At 34.3% G+C, this 25,006-nt stretch overlaps 1 non-coding gene across 1 annotated transcript; it reads right to left on the bottom strand.

The window, feature by feature from the left end:
• Positions 1–18,671: 18,671 nt before the first annotated feature.
• Positions 18,672–18,778, bottom strand: LOC141676004 (small nucleolar RNA R71). Its single transcript, XR_012556619.1, has one exon. It is a non-coding gene; the product is annotated as a small nucleolar RNA R71 (small nucleolar RNA).
• Between the last annotated feature and the right edge of the window lie 6,228 nt (positions 18,779–25,006).

Genomic DNA, 25,006 nt, shown 5'->3' with positions numbered 1-25,006 from the left:
ACATAAATTGGGGGAGATTGTTAGGAATATGTTGTGTACTTGATGATAAGCTAAACAAAACACCTTAGTAGATTTAACTTATTGAATTTTGTAGCACCCGATGGATGATCAATTATAGTCCCGACGGATGATTCAATATAGTCCTGACGGATGATTAATTGATATCTATCAGGTGAGTAGCTTATGTAACAATAAGTAATGTAGCACATTTCTGAAAACAACTTTGTATAGATTCTATAGTAGCTTATGAATCATATATGTGGCGCCCTCCAAACCCGGGTCAGAAGTTTGGGGTCCACAATACATACACAATATATAAACCTGTATATGAAATATTATTTGCAATGACCCTGCTTTACATAACCACGGATCGCAACAGGTTAAAGTATGAAAACAAGCCACAACCTTAACTTTTGTTACAACGTACCAAATCCCAACTAATTTAATTTACAACTGATAATGAAATTATTCTTACAATCTTACTATCTCACTACCGTAGTAAGCTCCTGCTAGCTCGATCCGACTCAATCTGGAATCCTAGCTCGTATATTGAACTGGGAAACCTTGCTATCAACCGTATCCTTCTTAACTGTAGAATATATAAAAAGATTAGCAAGGGTGAGCTAACTAGCTAAGCAAGTCACAATAACAATAACCGAGGTTAATCAATGATCAATGAAATGATTCAGAGGAATTAAGATTCTTGTTAAACAATTATTAGAATTGGATATTCATTTTAAGTTTTAAAACCAACGTTAGGCTGCTGATCAGTCACGCACTAACCCCGAGCAAAGCACACAGCACTGCTCTAATTACTGGATCCAAGACACACATTGGCCTAACTTGACCATTGAGATGGTCTGACCACGAATCTGGTCCCTATACAAAAAAACTATCCAATTCTAAAGCAGTTCAATATGATAAACAATATAATTCAATAAAGCAAGATCATAATCAATAGTGATGAAACATTTGTATAAAGGCATGATGCATTTTATGAGTATCACAAGAGGTATCGAAGTATGTATAATAAATGGCCTTCAGCCTGTAGGAGAATCTTGTATTAGATGAACAATGGTTTACAAGGTTTAGTTCTTTGATGTCACAAGGTATGGTTGAGTATAAAAGTTTCTTTATGTTTAAATAATTTTGTTCCAGTGTTTGGTGGTTGTATATTTGGAGAGTAGTGTCCTATTTGCGTGGTTTAGTATCTGGAAATCAACAAGAAATGGTTCACAAAGAATAAGGCTTACGGCTCAAAGATCAAACGATTTGGCTCAGGTTCAAGGCTGAAGGATATAATGTACTTTCAATATAAAACAGAGCTATTTCGAACACTTAACAATATGTTACGAGAAAGTTTAGAAATATTTGCATTATATCTCAAAAAAGGTTTAGAAGTACTTGCCTTATCACAATTGATTCCAATTTCACTTGTACTCATAAAATGACTCTCTTCACCAACCACTCATTTACTTTTCCTATGCCTCGAATCTATTTTCTGATCACTTGCTGTACTTTCTACATGTTGATTCCATTTTCTGATCACCTGCTTCCCATTCCTACGCCTTGCTTTTTCTGCTAGGCATCATAAGTATTTATCATTATTCATCTCACCTTATCTAATTGTCACATAGACGTCATAAGGTTTTATCTACCCTTCGTTTCACCAAAATCCAATTTACGGATTAAAAGTTATGGCCAAAACAGCCCAAATAATAAACATATAGGCATATAACTCCTCAATCAGAGAGCACGTAGCACGCAAGATATTCGATTAAAATAATTTTTCAAAGAAGATTCGGGGTCAAAATGATTTCCCAAGTATTTAATACGAATTTTTGAACATTTTTCGGAATTAAAACAGGACTTCGAATCAATTTATAATTAAATAATAGGGTTTGAACACCCCGAATCTGATTTAAAAATAATTTAATAATAATTATTGAGCCTTGAAAACAATTTAAAATAATATTTTAAAGCTCGAAACTATTTTTGAAATTTTTAAAATCAAAATAAATAATTAAATCTATTTATTAAATCAATTAAAATCAATTAATAATTAATTAAGTTATTTAATCAATTGATATTAAATTAATTGACTAACTAAAATAATTAAAAACTAATTAAAATTAATTAATAAAATAAATCAGATTTATTTTTGAATTAAAAATGAATTTTGGAATTAAAATAATGATTTAAGGATTAAAAATGAATTTTAGGAATTAAATAATGAATTTTGAATTATTTCTAAAAAGAAATTCCAAAAACAGATCTTCAGGTCAAGGTTGTCTTCAACCTCGAATCAAGGGGAGGCACAGACGGGCGGCCAGTGGCCGGACTTTGAAGAACAGGCCGCCGGATTCTAGAATTTCCAGAAAACGGTCGGCGAACTTCCAAGTTCCGGCCAGGTCCGTTCTCGGCTGAAATCAACCCCAATCAACTCGGTTTTTATCTCAAAACATTCCTTTTGATTTCAACAATCCAGAATTAACACAAACATCTCCAGAATCCCGCCCGAACTCCGATTCCGACCAAAACCCGACTTTCAACCTCGATTTTCCAGCCAATTATCAAAATCACTCGATTTTGAACCAAAAGTAACGATTTTGGTACCAAATTAAACCTTATTACATGTACAATCTATTCATGCCATCAAGAACACTCAAAACACTAAATTAAACCAAGAAAAATCGATTTATAAATCTTATAAAATTTTAAAACTCGTTTTTACTATTTACTGAACCAAATCAAGCAATCAATACATGGAAATGATCCTTAGAACTTCTACAATCATAATCAACCAACAAAATTATCAAACCATTCCTCTAAATCAAAAACCGAATTTAAGTTAAAATAAATAAAAGAAATCAAAATTATGAATTTGAAAAAGAATTAACCTTATTTGAGGATATTTATATGGATACGATCATCTCGTCAAGAGCTTCGTTTTGACTATTCATACGCCTCCATCGGATTCCAATAATGTCCTCAAATCCTTGTTTGATTACGAAGAACACGAAGAACACGGTTCATTTCTCTGGATAATTATCTATTTAACTGTTTGCAAATGATTTTCTGTATAAAATAAAATACGGTAAAGGCTATTTATAATTACGGAAAATTAGTATCCCGTTGGATCATTCCGGATATAAAATGGTACGTTTATTTATAAAAACTGATCCAGACGGTACCGGTTTTCGGGATAATTATCCAAATCAGTACAATTTGTACTGCGGTCTTGGTCTCAGCGCCCGGTTACACGTATTACGAGGTGATAATTGTGATAGTTTAATAAAAAGATCACGTTTAACGAAAATACGAGTTTTATCGATCTACCGAAACGAATAATGTATCAAAAATGTTGCGTCGGGACCCGCACAGGACAAACCGTACTCCGGATCGATAAAGTCGAAACATGGAAAATGCTCGGAATATTGCAATTAGGTTAGGAAGGAGTTCTCGGAAGAGTTTCGGGTTATAAAAATGTAAAAACGGATGACGTCGGCTGGTTTCCGATTGTATAAAATAGTTTATAGAGATTCGGAAAAAGAATTTATAAAATCCATATATTTCCTATAAAATCATAAATCAACATAAAAATAAATAGGAATATATGACAATTATCTATATTTTATTTTGGACATATAAAAATCAAAATACTCAATTAATATTATTTTTAAACATCCCAACACATATAATACTTAACAAATAATTCACAGAATAAATACTGGACATACATAATATTTATTTATTAGCAAAAATAACTACACGATATATCCCAGATATTACATCCTTCCCCCCTTAAAAGGATTCTGTCCTCAGAATCACTAAAGCAAATAACTCAGGGCAGTATTTCACTTATACCGCTTTCTAAACCTCGGGCTATCCTTTCAACCCTTTGGTTTCCACAATAATCTTACTAACTTTATAACTTTCTTTCTTAATACTTTCTCTTTCTTTTCTACAGTCTCTATTGGATTCTCAGCATAGGACAATTCGGCCTGAAGTTCTATCGGCTGACATCCTATCGCATGTCCAAAATTCTATACCGTACTTTTCTAACCTTGTCACATAGTAACACTATGAATATGCTACCCATGCTGGGTAACGCTAATTCGTATGCTATTTTACTGATATATTTCAAAATTTCAAAAGGTCCAACGTATCTCGGACTCAACTTTCTTTTCTCTTCCGATCCTGGATGATCCCTTTTTACGGTAACACTGCTAACAATATTAAATCTTTTTCTTTAAATTCTATATTCTTTTTAGCTTGATCTACACATTTCCTTTAACAATCCTACATGGCTCTTATCCTTTTCTAAATAATTTCAATAGCTTCCTTTATTGGTTCTAGGAACTCTAGTCCAAATATTTCACGTTTGACAACTTCATCTCAATATGCAGGTAATCGACATTTACGTTCATAAAGAGCTTCGTATGGCGGCATCCTAATACTGGCACGATGACTATTGTTGTAAGCAAATTGTACTAAGGGTAAATGATCGCCTCAATTTCTTTTGAAATCTATGGCATAACCACGTAACATGTCTTCAATTGTTTGGATCATCTTCTCGCTCTTGGCCGTCAGTCTGCGGACGATAAGTTGTACTCATATTCGACTTAGTGTCTAACATTCTGGAAAACCTTTGCAAAACTCCTGAATTGAATCGTAGATCCTGACTTTATACAATAGATGCAGAGACCCCATAATAAATTACCACTTCCTCCAAGTACACGTGAATCAACTTATCTAGTGAATATCTTTCATTATTAGGCAAGAAATGAGCTGGTTTAGCCAACTCGTTCACTATAACTTAATTAGCATCGTGGTTTACTTTCGTTCTTGGTAACCTGACTATAAAATCCAGAGTGATACACTGTTATTTGAATCCGTATTTCTAATGGTTGTAATAATCCGCTAGGTCTCTAACACTTGCCTTATTTAATATGCCTAACACCTCCTGATCCATTGTGGAATTTCCTTTTCGTACTCGGCTATCAAAATTCTTCTTTAAACTTCTGGATATTTTGGTATTTCTTGATCCGATTAAATATTTAGGATTGTAAATTCCCTTTAGGATTTGATTCCTTAATTCTGCCACTTGTAGCATCCAACATCTGAAAGAAATCTGAGGATACCGTGATCATTCTTTTAAGTGCATAAATTTCCTCTCATTTAACTGTTAATATCGTGATCCATTATCTTCTCTTGCTAACTGTTAGCATCCTGATCCATCATCTTCTTTCGATATCTTTTGATCTTCTCTTAACAACTTCAACTGAAAGGTATACTATCCATTCTTGCTCCCTTTTGGATCACGAACCCTGACTTCCAATTCCAGCTTCAAAAATTCCATAGATAATCCTTCTGGTGCGGTCTCCATGTTCGTTCTCTCCTTTTTGCTTATCGCTTGCTACTACATTTGCTCTTCCTCGTGAATACCCACTTTCAAAATCTTATGGTCCGTATAGATCTTACACCTTTCTCCATACATATCATGTTTCCCAATCTTTTAGAGCGAATATTATTGTTACTGCTAATTCTCAATTATGAATAGGGTACTTCTGCTCATAAGGTTTCGGTTGTCTGGATGCATATGCAATAACTTTATTGTGCTGCATCAACACACATCCTATTCCCATATGAGAAGTATCACTATAACCTACCAACTCTCCTTGATACTTTCAAAATGATAAAACAGGTTGTTAGGTCCCAATTTGTTTGTAGAAGGGGGGTTGAATGCAAACAATACCGTTTAATCGAATAAAATGCGGAATAAAAAGGTGAAACAAAATTCAAGTTAAATAAAACTTTTATTAAACTTGAAAGGTGTTACAACAACGGTATCTGTTACAAGGGATTAATCTCAAATCAATTATTACAAATCTAGAATAAATTCGACATGAACTTTTTCTATTTTTGCAATGAAAAGATCAAATGCTAAATGCAATTTGAGATTAAGTTCTAGGGATTTTAATCTGCTAGATTGTTACACAAGAACAAGATAAATAATTCTAGTGGTTTGGATTTAATTTTACAATCTAGAATTTTGATCTTGAATAAAGCAGATGAAAAGATGAAATATTGCTGCTTGTTTTTCTTTTCTGCTTGTTCTTGACTTGTGTGTTCTGTTTTTAATAATTGCATGAATGTCTTCTGCTTTCTGTTGTTTAAGTAAACAAAACAATCCAGTTGAATCAGCAAGACTTTCGGCAAGACAATCAAATGAACTGGCATGACAATCCATTTGAACTGGTAGGACTTTCGGTGAGACTATCCTTTTGAACTAGCAAGCCAATCCCAATAGCTAGCAAGACAATCAGAATGAACTAGCAAGACTTTCGGTATGACTATCAATTGTCATACCGATTGTCATAGTAGTTCAAATCATATAGTCTTACTGAATTATTAATAGATTTTAATCTAATAACAGTTCTGAAAATCCTTAATATTAATTCTGAATTAATTAATCAATTAATTCAATTAATCAATAAATTAATCTTTGCAGATATAATTTATTTTCTTAATTAAATTATTTGACTTAATTAATTAATAGAGAATTAATACTAATCTTGAGCAGCAACCATTCTTCTGAAAATCTTCTGAAAATTACTGTCAATTATGAATCAATTCCACCACTTCAATGTTGACACTCGATGTACTGTCTGGTTCATGAGTGACTAACTTCCGTGACTTTCTTCAAGCCTTGACCTTGATACTCTTGATTTTCTTCAGACTAAATCCTTGTAATTAATTGATACCCTGACGAGATCTCTGTCACTTGATTAAATCCACAATCTTGATTTATATCACTGAGACTTGATCAATTTCTTGAGCTTCTTCCAGTGAATTAAGTCTTCAAGTCTGTAGATGAATAATGTTTCTTAACCCTTTGACAGATGTTACTCTGTGAGATCTCTCTAATGATAGATCCACTATTTACTTATTACATTCTTATTTGAGTTGAGTTAAATCCTCGAATAAACAAATAGGCTATGACATATGCCTTTCACAGGTGTTGTAACCATTCTTTTCTTTAACTCCGTAAAACTTTCTTCACACTTTACCATTTCATATAAATTTCTCGCTATTCCTAGTTAGCTTCGTCAAAGATATTGCAAATTTCAAGAAATCTTGAACAAATTTCTGATAATAACCGGTTAATAATACAACTTCTTACTTTTTTTGGTGCTTTTGGTCTTTCTTCATTCATACTATCTTTAATTTATACTGGATCCCCTTTTTGTCTTCTCTTCACTGACTATCTATGCTAAGAATTATACTCCCTGCCATTAAAACTTTTCATACTTCTTCTTTCTTCTTTGACTTCCCAGTTATCATTAAATAATTTGCATGGTTCTCCTTTGACCTTAAGTAACACAATTACATCTTATCTAGATCCTCCTTCAAGATTCTACTCATCTAATTTAAATATTACTGGTATATCAATTCATCCAACTAACATTACTAGAATTTTATAATAACAGTACTTAGTTCTGAAAATTATCTTGGATATGTTCACAGATTCAATCTTCAATGGGTAATATACCCAGTCTTAAATCAATCTTGTAAAAATACTTTGCTTCTTTCATTGATCAAACAAATCATTGGTTCGAGGTAACAGTTAATTGCTCTTGAGAATAAACTTGTTAAGCTTCCGCTAATCGACACATAATCTCACACTTCCATCTTTCTTATTAACAAATAATATCGGTGCACTTTAGGGGGTACGCTAGGTGCAGTTGTTTTCTCTTCTAATTATCTCCTGCGTTTGCTCTGGTAACTCCTTTGTTTTGTCTGGCGCCATTTTGTGCGGGGCTTTGGACACTGGCTTCATTTCAAGTGCTAAATCAATCATAAACTCACTTTTTCTATCTGAAGGAAATATTTGTAACTCGTCTGGAAACATATTTTGAGACTATAAAATCTTCAAGTTATGTTTGCTCCTGACCTTTATTTATAATCGCCATAGCACTTATATTTTGGTCAATGTAATCTTAAATCATTGTTAACAAGTTCTTTACCTTCCTTCATCCTCTAAACTTTTTCATATTCTCATTTGGCATCTTCAGAACTATCTTTCATCACGATGGTCTATCTAGGCATCACGCTTAAATAATTAATCCATTTCTTAGAATAATGTCCAATCCTCTTATCTCAAATGATATCAATTCCTCACAACTTATTGCTAGAAATCTCAATTCCATCATTAGTACTTACTTATTTAATAATTACATGTTCTTGACTTGCTAGTCCTTCAATCATAATCTTATCAACAAAACCTTGAGAGATAAACGATCAAGTTTCTCCCACATCTTCTAATACTTTAACGCATAAGGTATCCACAATAATCATTCACGTCATCACATCCGTATTCTAAATAACATATTTCTCAGGAAAATCATAAATTCTCGTTCTCGGAGACGTATTCCTTATTGAAGTAGATTCCCTTGACTCTTAGTGCATTCCTGGCTAGGGCTTGTGATTTGCAATTCTCGCCATATGCCCTTGTTTCCTTTCCACGCATGAGAAGTAGATGGGACTTTGCCCGCTTGGTGTATAATACGTTGACTTTTATTTGAAAAGCCCTCGCAAAGAACAACTGTACGATGAAACAACTAGAAGGATTCACAATTTTAATAAACTTAGAGTTAAAAAGAAAGAAGAAGTAATGATTTGAATATGAATGAGACAACCACATTGGTACTTAGGATGGCCAGTCTTTCATACCGTATGGCATACAGCACATGATTAGGTGGCGTCCCACCCGACTTTTTGTCATTCCGACAAAGCATCTTACCATAACACTGTTTGTCCCAATCAGAGAGCAAAACTTGAGGGGAACAATTAAATTTGAAAGCAGTGCAACATCCTCCTTTTTGATATCATCAGAAAGAGTTTATTAAGAAAAGAAGTTCATACATTTTTAGAAATTAAAAAGGAATATACGCTGTAATATTGAGGACAAGAATGATACCATTGGTCACCATCCATATTTCACTTGTATTCATCTTTCGAGCTTGTTTAATCATATCCCAATTATGTCATATAACAACTTTAGAAGGTACGTTGAAATGCCTTCGCAAACTAAGTATTAGGGTAAATTCTTACTTGTTAAGTCTTGTGTCTGTAACATCGTATCTACACGTATAATACTTTAACAATTCGATCATAATGGCGTTCTTATCAGATAACCTCGAGTTTCCTCTTTTTAATTTAGAATAACCATGAATCATTCAACATAATGATCCTTTTGTTAAATATATTCTTCTTTTAGAAAAGTATGGAAATCTTCCCAATCTTCTTCGGTCATGCTCAGGCTTCCATTAAATCAATGAATTCCTTGAACTCTAATAATCTCAGTAATTGGATGAATAGTTACTCCGTACGCTGGTTCTGTTGTTAATCTTATCAAACAATGCTTGCACCTTACTGTTAGGAATAATCAACTTCTTCATAATCGCAGGTTACTTCATTCTCCGAATTAGCAATACTAAGTCTGAAACAGGATCCTTCCAGGTAATCCAGGTCTTTTAACAAACAAGAAACTCAAGTAGTAACTTGACAACCGATGTTTAAAACTTATTTTATTCCAAAAAGGTTTTTAGAAATTTTTATAAGGGAAAAATATTTTTCAAAAACTCGTTAAAAATGTTGAAAATGACACATCTAGTTGTCCTTACTATATGAGTTGGTTGTTGTCCTTTTTATAACCAGATACCAAGTCAAAGAAACAATCACGCAAAGGTCCATTCACTTCCATTTATCTCCTCTCCTTTCTTGGGTCTATTACCTTCCTTAATTGATGAAAACTTCAGTTGTCGCTGCATATTGTCATATTCGTGTCTTCATTTCAAATCTCCCATACTGGTAGTATGCCTATCATCATCTTTGCAGTCATTAAGTGGAACAGGTCTATTCAACAGCCAACAAGTCTATTTTAAAGAACAAAGTTTGCTTATGTCACGTCACGTCACTACTTATATATCACATTTATCATAGCACCATCATCTAATTCTACGAAAATTCCAGATCTATACTTTTCTCTCTAACTCTTTCAAAATTCCTCTAGTCCATCCCACAACTAACCAAGGGTAGTCTATTCACTAGTGGCCCCTTTTAATCTGGTAGAAGCCATCCTCTGAAACACGTGAATCTTCTTTCTAAACTCCTTCTCACCTTTATTAATATCTCATGTACTTACCAATTACTGTAGCTATCACATCCCTTCTCGTAAATACTGTTGTTCCATAAGACAGATTTTTAAACTGAGGGTATAGAACATAATGTAGAGTAAACTGAAAAGATACATTCATAGTTGAATGTACAGAAGAACAAGAATAAGCAAATTGAGGTTCTTGAATAGGTAGTCTCATATCAAGAGGTGATAGAATAGCGTAGAATAAGTTGGAGAGGCGCAACTGTCATAACAGAAGGTAATACCATTAATACTGATGGAAGAACAAGGTGCAAATCAAATTTAGAAGAAGATGACGATCCTCAAACGGAAGGCTCCAAACGATCAGATGATGAAGGGAAATCAAGATCTGCCATTGTCGTTGTCTGGAAATCACGCCGCAGGCTAAGAATCCTGAATCGCAAAACGAACCGTGCCGGAGACCTACTATACAATCGCACTCAACCTCACGATGACTTATCTTTCTACTTCCTATTCCTAGTCCTAACCCTCTACCCAATCCCGACAGTCTAGGCTTATTTCAGTGACTTATAACATGTAGCTCTGATACCAACCTGTGGCGCCCTCCAAACCCGGGTCAGAAGTTTGGGGTCCACAACACATACAAAATATATAAACCTGTATATGAAATATTATTTGCAATGACCCTGCTTTACATAACCACGGATCGCAACAGGTTAAAGTATGAAAACAAGCCACAACCTTAACTTTTGTTACAACGTACCAAATCCCAACTAATTTAATTTACAACTGATAATGAAATTATTCTTACAATCTTACTATCTCACTACCGTAGTAAGCTCCTGCTAGCTCGATCCGACTCAATCTGGAATCCTAGCTTGTACATTGAACTGGGAAACCTCGCTATCAACCGTATCCTTCTTAACCGTAGAATACATAAAAAGATTCGCAAGGGTGAGCTAACTAGCTCAGCAAGTCACAATAACAATAACTGAGGTTAATCAATGATCAATGAGATGATTCAGAGGAATTAAGATTCTTGTTAAACAATTATTAGAATAGGATATGCATTTTAAGTTTTAAAATCAAGGTTTGGCTGCTGATCAGTCACACACTAACCCCGAGCAAAGCACACAACACTGCTCTAATTACTGGATCCAAGGCACACATTGGCCTAACTTGACCATTGAGATGGTCTGACCACGAATCTGGTCCCTATATAAAAAAAACTATCCAATTCTAAAGCAGTTCAATATGATAAACAATATAATTCAATAAAGCAAGATCGTAATTAATAGTGATGAAACATTTGTATAAAGGCGTGATGCATTTTATGAGTATCACAAGAGGTATCGAAGTATGTATAATAAATGGCCTTCATCCTGTAGGAGAATCGGGTATTAGATGAACAATGGTTTACAAGGTTTAGTTCTTTGATGTCACAAGGTATGGTTGAGTATAAAAGTTTCTTTATGTTTAAATAATTTTGTTCCAGTGTTTGGTGTTTGGTGGTTGTATATTTGGAGAGTAGTGTCCTATTTGTGTGGTTTAGTATCTGGAAATCAACAAGAAATGGTTTACAAAGAATAAGGCTTACGGCTCAAAGATCAAATGATGTGGCTCAGGTTCAAGGCTAAAGGATTCAATGTACTTCCAATATAAAACAGAGCTATTTCGAACACTTAACAATATGTTACGAGAAAGTTTAGAAATATTTGCATTATATCTCGAAAAAGGTTTAGAAGTACTTGCCTTATCACAATCGATTCCAATTTCACTTGTACTCGTAAAATGACTCTCTTCAACAACCACTCGTCTACTTTTCCTATGCCTCGATTCTATTTTCTGATCACTTGTTGTACTTTCTACATGTTGATTCCATTTTCTGATCACCTGCTTCCCATTCCTACGCCTTGCTTATTCTGCTAGGCATCATAAGTATTTATCATTATTCATCTCACCTTATCTAATTGTCACAAAGACGTCATAAGGTTTTATCTACCTTTCATTTCACCCAAATCCGATTTACGGATTAAAAGTTATGGCCAAAACAGCCCAAATAATAAACATATAAGCATATAACACCTCAATCAGATAGTACGTAGCACGCAAGATATTCGATTAAAATAATTTTTCAAAGAAGATTCGGGGTCAGAATGATTTTCCAGGTATTTAATACGAATTTTTGAACATTTTTCGGAATTAAAACGGGACTTCGAATCAATTTATAATTAAATAAGAGGGTTTGAACACCCCAAATCTGATTTAAAATAATTTAATAATAATTATTGAGCCTTGAAAACAATTTAAAATAATATTTTAAAGCTCGAAACTATTTTCGAAATTTTTAAAATCAAAATAAATAATAAAATCTATTTATTAAATCAATTAAAATCAATTAATAATTAGTTAAGTTAATTAATCAATTAATATTAAATTAATTGACTAACTAAAATAATTAAAAACAAATTAAAATTAATTAATAAAATAAATCAGATTTATTTTTGAATTAAAAATGAATTTTGGAATTAAAATAATGATTTAAGGATTAAAAATGAATTTTAGGAATTAAATAATGAATTTTGAATTATTTCTAAAAAGAAATATCAAAAACAGATCTTCAGGTCAAGGTTGTCTTCAACCTCGAATCAAGGGGCGGCACAGACGGGCGGCCAGTGGCCGGACTTTGAATAACAGGCCGCTGGATTCGGGAATTTCCAGAAAACGGCCGGCGAACTTCCAAGTTCCGGCCAAGTCCGTTCTCGGCCGAAATCCACCCCAATCAACTCGGTTTTTATCTCAAAACATTCCTTTTGATTTCAACAATCCAGAATTAACACAAACACCTTCAGAATCCCGCCCGAACTCCGATTCCGACCAAAACCCGACCTTCAACCTCGATTTTCCGGCCAATTATCAAAATCACTCGATTTTGAACCAAAAGTAACGATTTTGGTACCAAAATAAACCTTATTACATGTACAATCTATTCATGCCATCAAGAACACTCAAAACACTAAATTAAACCAAGAAAAATCGATTTATAAATCTTATAAAATTTTAAAACTCGTTTTTACTATTTACTGAACCAAATCAAGCAATCAATATATGGAAATGATCCTTAGAACTTCTACAATCATAATCAACCAACAAAATTATCAAACCATTCCTCTAAATCAAAAACCGAATTTAAGTTAAAATAAATAAAAGAAATCAAAATTACGAATTTGAAAAAGAATTAACCTTGTTCAAGGATTTTTATATGGATACGATCGTCTCGTCGAGAGCTTCGTTTTGACTATTCATACGCCTCCATCGGATTCCAATAACGTCCTCAAATCCTTGTTTGATTGCGAAGAACACGAAGAACACAATTCGTTTCTCTGGATAATTATCTATTTAACTGTTTGTAAATGATTTTCTGTACAAAATAAAATACGGTAAAGGCTATTTATAATTACGGAAAATTAGTATCCCGTTGGATCATTCCGGATATAAAATGGTACGTTTATTTATAAAAACTGATCCAAATGGTACCGGTTTTTGGGATAATTATCCAAATCAGTACAATTTGTACTGCGGTCTTGGTCTCAGCGCCTGGTTACTGGTATTACGAGGTGATAATTGTGATAGTTTAATAAAAAGATCATGTTTACCGAAAATACGAGTTTTATCGATCTACCGAAACGAATAACGTATCAAAAATGTTGCGCCGGGACCCGCACATGACAAACCGTACTCCGGATCGAAAAAGTCGAAACATGGAAAATGCTCGGAATATTGCAATTAGGTTAGGAAGGAGTTCTCGAAAGAGTTTCGGGTTATAAAAACGTAAAAACGGATGACGTCGACTGGTTTCCGATTGTATAAAATAGTTTATAGAGATTCGGAAAAAGAATTTATAAAATCCATATATTTCCTATAAAATCATAAATCAACATAAAAATAAATAGGAAGATATGAAAATTATCTATATTTTATTTTGGACATATAAAAATTAAAATACTCAATTAATATTATTTTTAAACATCCCAACACATATAACACTTAACAAATAATTCACAGAATAAATACTGGACATATATAATATTTATTTTTTAGAAAAAATAATTACACGATATATTCCAGATATTACAATGTAGACTGCTAGTAGATGTGCATAATAGGTTGATTAAATGTAAATATAAGATGTCTTGTAATTATGCACAAATGAAATGGAGTCAAATGATAAATGGCTACCCGACGGATGATCAACAAAGCTACCTGACGGATGATCAACAAGGCTACCCGACGGATAACAAGCATGTACCCGATGGATGATCAATTCAAATATCTGTTGACAGTGACAACACGGTCACATGCGTCAAGTGTTTGCAAAAGGAATGTGGTAGCCTATTTAGTAGGGTTTTGAGAACAAAGAAACATTACCATTTACATGCAAGCTATAAAGATTTTCAAAGATGCTGGAATAGAGTAGTGGAGCAGCATGGAGTTAGATTTGATAGGTTTTGTTTTATTATCTTGTCTTATTCTATGTAAACTTGGTGATATATAAATCAAGTGTAGCAAGTAGAACAACAATGAACAATAGACTAAACAAAAACACATTTTTCAGTAGCATTTCTCTGCAAGTTTAGTTGTTCACTTGTAAAGCAGCTGTGAGATATTCAAGCCTCACAGGGTTCTCTTGATATATATATAGTGTATACATTCAAATCCACCATAAAGTTTTAAAGATCTGAGTTTTTATTACTTTATGTTTGATTAACTTAACTATGTATTCCGCACTTTGCAAATCAAACAGTTAGATATAAATCGAGTTAGAACCATTTTTCATAAATCTCAAAAAGAAGCCAGAATTACATTCAACCCCCCTTCTGTAATTCTTGTTGTATTGTTAGGGAATAACAAACTCGTTATCTTTTTTATTTTCACCTAACACCTCTTTTTCCAATAATATTACGAACAATGTATTTAATAAAATATATTATATGTATTGCAATAGATGAAATATTAAAATTATAATTGGTTGGTCGTTAGTTGGTCAATTCTAATTGTAATTCATATTTAAATCAACTCCCTCTACCCATTTAAATTATTTTATACTACAATATCCTGAAGGGTTTTAGATTGAACATGGACTTATGCAAGTGTGTTGTTATACTATTTCAGTATTTGAGGAACTGTGATTCTAAATTTTCATCAATTCTGATTTATTATTTATTTTATTTTGGAACCTGAAAATTAAAAAAATTTGGCGACTATATACTATTTATCTACACTATTATATAATATAGAAGAAATATTGAAAATTTTGGTTTTTGATTTGATTTTCGGCTTAGTAATAATTTATGAATATATTTATCTATCTATATTGTTAGGTCACACACACTGTAGAAGGGGGTTGAATATAGTGTTTACTACAATCAAATCGAATATAAGAACTCAAGTAACAGAAAACAGATTTTATTCAACACAATAAACTCTGTTACAATATGGAACTGTCCTCTCTCAGTGATGAACAAATTATCACGAGAGCTGCTAGGGTTACAATGAATAATGACTTCGATAATGATAACACTTATAGTGTAAACCCTATGCCTGTGTTTATATACTACACAGTTACAAGATAAATTCTAATTGATATGGAATATAATTCTGCTTCCTAAAATATATCAACTAGTTATCATTTCTTCCAAGTATTCTATTCTTCATAGAATTCTTTCTTCATGCATATTTCTTTTTGTCTTAGTCTCGATCTTCTTTCCTTTCAATCAGCCGCCTGCCTTATCTGAAAGTCATCTTAAGTCCTGATATTATCTCCTGATAAATATCTTCTGATAACTTAAGTTCTGATATCTTAAGTTCTGTCTTCGGTATAAGTGCTGATTTCCAGTTAAGTACTGATTTGTCCTGTTAGGTAAGATCTGAAAACTAAACACAAATCATATTACACATGACATTATCAAATATATCTAACAATCTCCCCCAACTTGTAAATTAGCATAATATACAAGTTCAACAGATATTTGATGATGTCAAAAACATTAAGTACAAATGCATGAGAATTTGACTAGATAACTACAACTTACAGTCCTTTCAGCTTTACCATCTTTAACTTCTGATAACAGCTTCAGTCTGTATACACTTCAGAATTTAAGCAGTTATAGATCTTTGACTTGGCTTCAATTTCTGATCTCTTTGATATCAGGAGTTGTTCTGAGATAGTTCTTCAACAAACATATCTCAACATATTCAAGTTCATTGACCATCCTCCTTTTAGCATTTATCAATTCAATTGTATCTTCACCAGTTTGAAAAATTACTGCTCTGAGATCATTTATCTTAGGTTTTCTTATCTCCTTATCTAGTCTGATCAGATATGCCTTGTCATACTCTAGATTGAATTCCACAGCCTTATAACCCATAAAGTAGTTATAATCTTAGCAGAGTTAGACTTCATTTCGACAATATCACCTTTGTGATCTCTGTACTTGGGACAGTATTGATAAGTGGATTTTATATCCATTTGGAACGCTTTATTACAAGCTTAAATTGGTGTTTTGGACTCAAGTTGTTGGTATTTTGATGTGTTTTTGTGTTATTGCATTTCAGGTATCAGTTATATGAAGAAAAGAGCTTTTAAAGGAAATATGATAAAAAGTGATCATAATTGGAAGCCAAGGCCATTGTCAAGTTATAGAGAATCTCAATAGCTTCGCGTGGGCAGTTGAATCGCTTAATTTTGACGAGTAGAACTCAAGTTATGGCCAAAATAAGATTCATCAGAAATTTTTCCCGCCCAAGAGAGCTGAGCGGCCGCCCGGAGAGCTGAGAGCCCGCCCGGAGAGCTGAGCGGCCGCCCAAGGTGCGGCTGGTCGCTGATTTTGCTTAAAAAGCCTTTTTTGAGTGGAATTTGATGATTTTAAGGGTCCAGGTCCACTAGGGGCGTATATATACTTAAAAAAAAAGGGTTTTCATCATCCGGGAAGATTGGAATACCAAGGAGAAGACCTAGAAGCACATAACAACTCCGAAAAAGAAGATCTTATTTTCAACTTGTGATTCTTTGAATTAGTTGTAACTTTGGATGCTCATTTTCGTTCTTGTTGAACCTAGATCTCGTTTATTCGTACTTTGATTATTATTCAGTTTATTAAGACCTTGTTTATACCATGCTTTCATTGGAACCCATGGTGACGATGAGTTCAATTATAGGCTAATCATTATCATGGGATTCTAGCGGATATACTTATGGATTTCAATAATTAATTTGTTTTGATATCTTGGTGTGTGGTGATTGATTGATATTCTAGTATTGGTTGTGCTTATTCGTCTTATGTGTGTAGCTAACATATAAGATAGCGTGTTAATCTCTATTGAAGCGACAGTGAATATATAGGTTTAGAACTTGCCATGCTAGCATAGGTTCATGTATGTGTATGCATGATTCGTAGGTAACTCTAACTATTTTACTTGCCCTATGTAATCAAGATAGATAACTTATGCTTAAACCGTTATGTTGTCAAATTCTATAGATATATAGGGTCTCAATGTAATTGGTGCATATTCAACTTCTATCTCTTTTGTGGATGTCTGGTAGAATGGTACTCGTGCAATGAAAGTTGGCGTTTATCGGTTTCGTGTTATCTGATTAGTGTCATCACCATCACATGATAAGATTAAGAACAACAAGGCTATTGAATGAAGTAGTAATGAAGTTAGAATCCCATGTTTGTCATATATAGTAATTAAACCTCAATTCTCTTAGTTAATGCTATTTAGTATAATCTCTTAGTTTAATAAAAACTCAATTTGTTATTTGTCTTAGCATTGAGCGATAATCATACATTGTTGCATAGGTGCATAAATTGAACTTAACCAAAACCAGTCTCTATGGGAACGAATCTGATTTATATCTTATACTACTTGCGAACGCATATACTTGCGTGAATATTAGTGCATGTTTTCGCCCTAACAAGTTTTTGGCGCCGCTGCCGGGGAGTCGGTGTTAATTTTTAATTTATGTGCTTGTCATCAGTGGTCGTTAAAGTTCACTGACTCGGATTCTTTTACTTTCACGGTTTATTTGTTTGTGTTTTAGGTACTCATTACACTGGGAGATCCAGCAGCACGAACAAAAGTCTTGATGGATTTTTCTCAACCCAAGATCAATGACATTCAATCTAGCATTGTTCGGCCAGCTATCACAGCTAATACCTTTGAGATCTAGCCTGGCATAATTCAATGGGTGCAAAATTCAATCCAGTTTGGGGGTTCTCCAACTGAAGATCCCAATATGCACATTAGGGACTTTATTGAGATCTGCGACACCTTCAAGTTCAACGGTGTTTCTGAAGATGCTGTGAAGCTGAGATTGTTCCTATTATCTATGAGGGACAAGGCTAAGAGCTGGTTACACTCTCTACCAGCTGGTTTGATTACTACTTGGGAAGATCTTACTCAGAAGTTTCTTACCAAATTCTTCCATATGACGAAGACAGCTGTAATCAGGAATGCTCTTACTCAATTTGCGCAGCAATCAGGAGAATCTTTATATGAAGCTTGGGAGCGCTACAAGGAGATGCTTAGGAAGTGTCCTCATCATGGAATGCCTGATTGGATGATCATCAATTGTTTTTACAATGGGTTGGGAGTACTGTCCAAACCCATGCTCGATGCAGCAGCAAGTGGAGCATTATGGGCAAAGAGCTACGAGGAAGCTTATGATCTAATTGAACTGATGGCTGCTAATTAATATCAGTACCCAGCCCAGAGATTGCCACAGAGCAAGGTAGCAGTAGTTCTTGAAGTGGATACAGCTACGGCTATCACTGCTCAACTAAAGGCGTTGTCTATGAAGATCGATTCTCTGGCTAACTATGGTGTTAAGCAGATAATTAGTGTTTGTGAGTTGTGTGCAGGTCCGCATGTGATAGAGCAATGCGCTATATCTAGTGAATCAGCTCAGTTTGTGAGCAACTTTCAGAGATCGCAGCAACCAGTTCCAGATACTTATCATCCTGACAACTGGAATCATCCTAACTTCAGCTGGAGCAACAATCAGAATGCGATGCAACAGCCGTTCCAGCAGTTTAGAAATAAGCTATTCAACCCTCCTGGTTTTCAGCAACAAATTGCACCAAAACAATAACTCCAAATTCAACAATAAAATCATGATGCAGGTCTATCTTCAAATGAAAAATCTGAATTGGAGGAGTTGAGGCTTATGTGCAAAAAGTAGGCTCTTATATGCCAAAGCCAGGCTATTTCTATCAAGACTCTGGAGAACCAAATAGGGCAAATTACTAATGCCTTATTGAATCGCCCACCAGGAATGCTTCCTAGTGATACAAAAACAAATCCAGGAAAGAGGCAAGTTAAAGAACAGGTGAACGCCATCACCTTGAGGTCTGGAAAGGTCGCAAGCCCCAACATTCAGCAATACGAAGAGCCTGAAAAATCTCAAGTTTCAGAAAATGCAGTTGTGGCTGAAGAAGAAGTGCAGAAGGAAGTAGAGGTGGAGCCAAGGAAGACTACTGTGAAACACACTCCTCCTGAGGGTAATACAGGGGAGAAACAGATCTATCCTCCACCTCCTTTTCCTAAGAGGCTGCAGAAGAAAAAGCTGGATAAGAAGTTTGAGAAGTTTTTGGAGGTGTTTAAGAAACTTCATATCAACATACCTTTCAATGAAGCTCTTGAACATATGCCTAGCTATGTGAGGTTTATAAAAGGTATTCTCTCTCGGAAAGTGAAGCTCGATGACTTAGAGACCGTTGCTCTAACTGAGGAATGTAGTGCTGTGCTGCAACAGAAGTTGCCTCCGAAGCTTAAAGATCCTGGAAGCTTCACTATTCCTTGCACCATCGGAAACTTATCATTCGACAAGTGTTTATGTGAATTAGGAGCTAGCATTAATCTGATGCCCTTATCTATCTTCAAGAAGCTTGGTCTGCCTGATCCGAAACCAACATACATGTCATTGCAACTAGTTGATCGTTCCATCGCTTATCCACGAGGTATAGTGGAGGATGTCTTGGTCAAGGTGGATAAACTTTTCTTCCCTGCTGACTTTGTAATTCTTGATTTCGAGGAAGATAAGAAGATTCCCATCATCTTGGGAAGACCATTCTTGGCTACAGGCCGAACTATGATCGATGTGTAAAAAGGAGAGCCTTCGATGAAGGTTCACAATCAAAAGGTCACTTTTAATGTGTTCAAGGAAATAAAGTTACCCACAGCTAAAGAGGAGTGCTTGAAAGTAGAGCAACTACAGGTTTTGAATGCACCTCCGTGGAAGAGGAAGTTGGATATGCCATTCGATTCTCTTGGGTTAGCAGAGCTAAAAATTTCTCAGGAGCGTTTTGAACCATTTATTCAAGAAGCTCCCACACTTGAGCTCAACGGACTGCCATATCACTTGAGTTATTCATTCTTAGGTGCACCCCCTGACAAAGGGTTGGGATATATTTTTGATGATGTAGAGAGTGGCTGGACGGATCTTCCCGTGCCTACAGAGGGTTCTTCTCATGCGCCACAGACAGTTGATAGGTTTGGTCTTGGTGATGAATAGTACAGGCGAGTGACTAGGCGTATGGAGGCCATGCACGACATTCACCATCGTTTTGCTGAAGATTTAACACACGCTTTCGGTACTATTGTCCGAGAAACTGGTGGCAAGGTTGATTGGCCACCTGATCCTCCACCCGACGAGGGTGACTCTCCCGCTAACTAGGTATGCCTGAAATCCTTATTATTACCTTCAATGAGAACGTTGAAAATTTTAAGTTTGGGGGTGATAATGTAAGGATTAGTAGTGTGTGTGTCCATATAGATTCATATAGATTCATATTGCATGATTAGTTGTAGTTCATTCATATTTTTGCATGATTTTTCATTTAGGACATATTTGTTTGTTTTTATGTGATTTCATATAGTTGCATTTGCATGCATATTTAGCATGATCCCTTAAGATGAACTATGATATTTGATAAGTTAATTTTGATTTGAGTGTGGTGATGACGAATAGAAGGATGTTTAAGTCCTAATGAATTGATTTGCATGCCAGAAACAAATATTTTCACAAAGTCTTATAGGGTTGCTTTTGATCTAGATCATGATCATACTTGTTTGTTGTTGAGATTTAATCACTTGGTTATATTTAGAATTTGTGATATTCTCGTAATGACGTAAAAACACTGATTTTTGTATCTGGAAAAAAACTTGGATTTCATTGTTAGTTGTTGTAAGTGTAACACCCCCAAATCCGGGGTCGGGGATCCGGGTTGTCACGAGTTCCACTTCCCTTAACAACACCCAATCTTATTAAACAATCAACTACTCTTTACTGTGACCCTACAATATACACACACACACCACAAGTTATAGTCTCAGAGATGAATATCCAAAAATAATCACAAGTCATTTTATTCCACAATTATATGTCAATACACCTTAAAAGGTTTTCTGGATAATTTACATTTCTTTGTCATTATTACAATTCATAATATACATAAGTCTGGTACATTATTAGTTGAAAACTTAGCCTATTGGTAATTTCTACCTCAGCTACAACGGCCTCAATGCTTCCAGAAAGCTGCGGAACGTTTCCTATCCGCTTGCGAATTGGGAGCTTGGTTCTGTTCACCTTATCTATCTGATGTTGTGTGATGAAAGAAGAAAGCAAGGGTGAGCAGCAAGCCCACCAAAATAATATGTATAATGATTAACAATATATGAGCCTACTCATAATACTCATGAAAGTCTTGGTCAAAAGAAATGAACCAAGTTTGATATCTTAATGCGATGAAGTCGCAAAATATTCAGTATATATATATATATACTTTTCAAAATATTGGAAGTCCTCTTCCATGCATAATATACACAAAGTCCCAGTGTATAACTGTATATAAAAAAAAATATCGTTGCAAGGTGATCTCATATATCTAACCTTGTCTCAACGTTTTTCTGAAAATCTTTGTCATTCATAAGACAATTATTAACTAGATATAAGCTTAAAAGATGAAGTTACCAAATACTTGACTACACTGATATCATTTATAAAGCTACTTGAACTACCACTGTTCAAAGTATAATGAGCTTTTACCAGTTCATCACATAGATGAGACTACAAGACAAGATTTGAATAGATTAAATCTTTAAAATATTATTAAAGGAAATGAAGTTATGATATACTTCATTAAGTTCTGATATATATATATATATCCACATATACATCTTCTTTATACATTTCCTGAAAACCTCTGTCATGTAAAGTATGAACAGAATTACAATATCCAATAAGTTTGGAAAGGAAAAGAATTTTGGCATAAACCAGATATCTTGCTGATCAGGCAAAGATACCCATAAGTAACCTTTTCTACTAGTAGATGGACGAATTCCCCACTGGTCATCACCCTGGTCTCAATAGGACCTTATGTTGGACTGCCACTCAGCCACTTATGCATTTGATGGACTCCCACTGAGCCACTTACACTATCATGGACGCCCACTGAGCCCATGTTGCTTATGCCGACTCAATAGATGGACTTACTTCCCGAACGTTGGGTAAGTAATCAATTCATTTACCAAAACTGCAACCTTGTTGCGAATATAAAATACACCACAGAGCCGGATCCCTCAGGTTTTGAGCGAGTATTTAAATCCCCTTAAAAAGGAAGATCTTAAATATAAAAATGAGTTTTGGGATCCGCTCTAACTTTTAAAAATCATTTTGAAGACTCGAAAACACTTTAAAGAGTGTTTGGAGTAAAGCTGATTTAATGAAGTAAATCAGTCCCCAGTATATTTAGAAAATGTCTGAATATTATTATTTAAATAATATTCCCATAAAGAATAATCTTTATAAAAATAATTGAAGTAGAAGTATTAAAACTTATACTTGAAACGAGTATTAAATAACCAAAGATATACTTATATGAAAGTACTATCTTTATTTGAATAATCAAAAATAAATTTGATTATCGACACCTTATTCTTTATTACTATAAAGAATATTATTAAGTAATAAGCGGAGTCATAATACCTCGAATGAATACTATAAATAATATTCATAAAATAAAGGAGTCATACATCCTCAAATGAATATCCAAGTAATATTCAATAATAATATGAACTGAGTCATAAGCCCTCGAATAATATTCGAAATAATATTCAATAAATAATATAAAGAGTCATAAGCCCTCGAATGAATATTCAAATAATATTCAATAAATAAAATAAAGAAGTCATAAGCCCTCGAATGAATATTCGAATAAATATTCAATTAAGTAAAATAAAGGTATCGAATAAACCTTATTCGATCAATAGTTTTAAAACTATATCCATATGTATATATAAATATATATATATATATATAATATACTCGGGAACATCGACTCCCGGTTTAGAAATATGTTCACCTTTTATCCCCTATACTAAGGGTATACGCAAATTACCGCTATTCTCTAGCATAGATATTATCAACTGAATCAACAGATATATATGGAAAGAATACGAAACAGGCATGCATATATATATACCATAGCAGCATGCTTCAATATATTGCAACATTTGCTAATTAACCAACATGCATCTATCGCAAGATAATGCAAATACATATATACATCACAACAACAGTTATAACTGGTAGAAAACTTGCCTGAGCGACTGGGGGTTACGAATGGCTCGGGACGAGTCTGGTAACCTATAAGCAACAAGTAAGTTGGAATTAAACCAAAGTCACTTGTAAATCTATACTCTAACCAACTCAGACTCTAACGCTCGTTTTGCGCTCGCTGGTTCTCTTAAGTCACTCGAGTACCCTCGGCTCCACCATTTTTAATAATTTAACCTTTACGAGTTTTAAGGCGATTCCTTCGCGAGTGTCTTACCAACTGCCTAACACACTTACCATAAATGTTTCATACATTAATTAACCCATTTTGGTCTTTAACCTATGTTTCAAAGTAAGGCGAGGGGAAAAGTTTCGTTCGCGAAACGCCGTTACTTGAAACGGTCGTTTCTCCTAAACCGTGCATCGGAATCGAACGAACTACATATCAAAACGAAGCTCGTAACATGAGCTATCTAAACATGGCAATGGTCAAAATCTAGTAGGGGGTTCTCGGGTCCTAATGTTATGCACAAAAACAGTCTACAGAAAATCGGACGTTACGACGACTATGTTTACGCGATTTCCCAATTTTAAACCATTCAAAACCAACCCAATTCAACCTCAAATCCAACATACAACCAACATCCATCCTTATCACATCATAACAACCCCAACCAATTCAATTTTAACATTCATACTTATGCCTAAGCTTAACTTTAACCATACTTAAGTTCTTTTAATCAAAACAACAACATTTACCATTCCATTTCACTACCATTTCAAATCCCAAACTCTAAATCACAACATCAAGCTACAATACCCTACTAATCAAAATCATCTTATAATACATAGGAATCTAGGGATTGGAGATGATATACCTTCCTTGAAGTGGTGGGAGTAGCTAGGAAGCCTTAAGAAGCTTTGAGAAGTCTTAGGAATGCTTGGATCTTCAAGGAAAACAAGAAAAATATCAAGTTAAAAACTTGAAAACACTATTCATTGTCTTCTTCTTTGATTAAATGAAGAAGATTGAGAAGGAATTGATGGCTTAAACTCATGATATAGCCCTAACTAAGCATAAAGATGATTAGGGAATTATCTTACCAATTTAGGAGGCTTGGATCTTGAGTTTTGAATTCTTGCCCATTTGCAATAGTAAAAAGCCGAGAGCAAAGATGAACAATGCCTTGGTTGCTTTTTGATTTTGATGAAGAATGAATTTG

The sequence above is a fragment of the Apium graveolens genome, chromosome 7 (genome assembly GCF_009905375.1).
Source record: "Apium graveolens cultivar Ventura chromosome 7, ASM990537v1, whole genome shotgun sequence".
NCBI classification, from domain to species: Eukaryota; Viridiplantae; Streptophyta; class Magnoliopsida; order Apiales; family Apiaceae; genus Apium; species Apium graveolens.
This window is presented reverse-complemented; position numbering and strand designations above follow the sequence as displayed.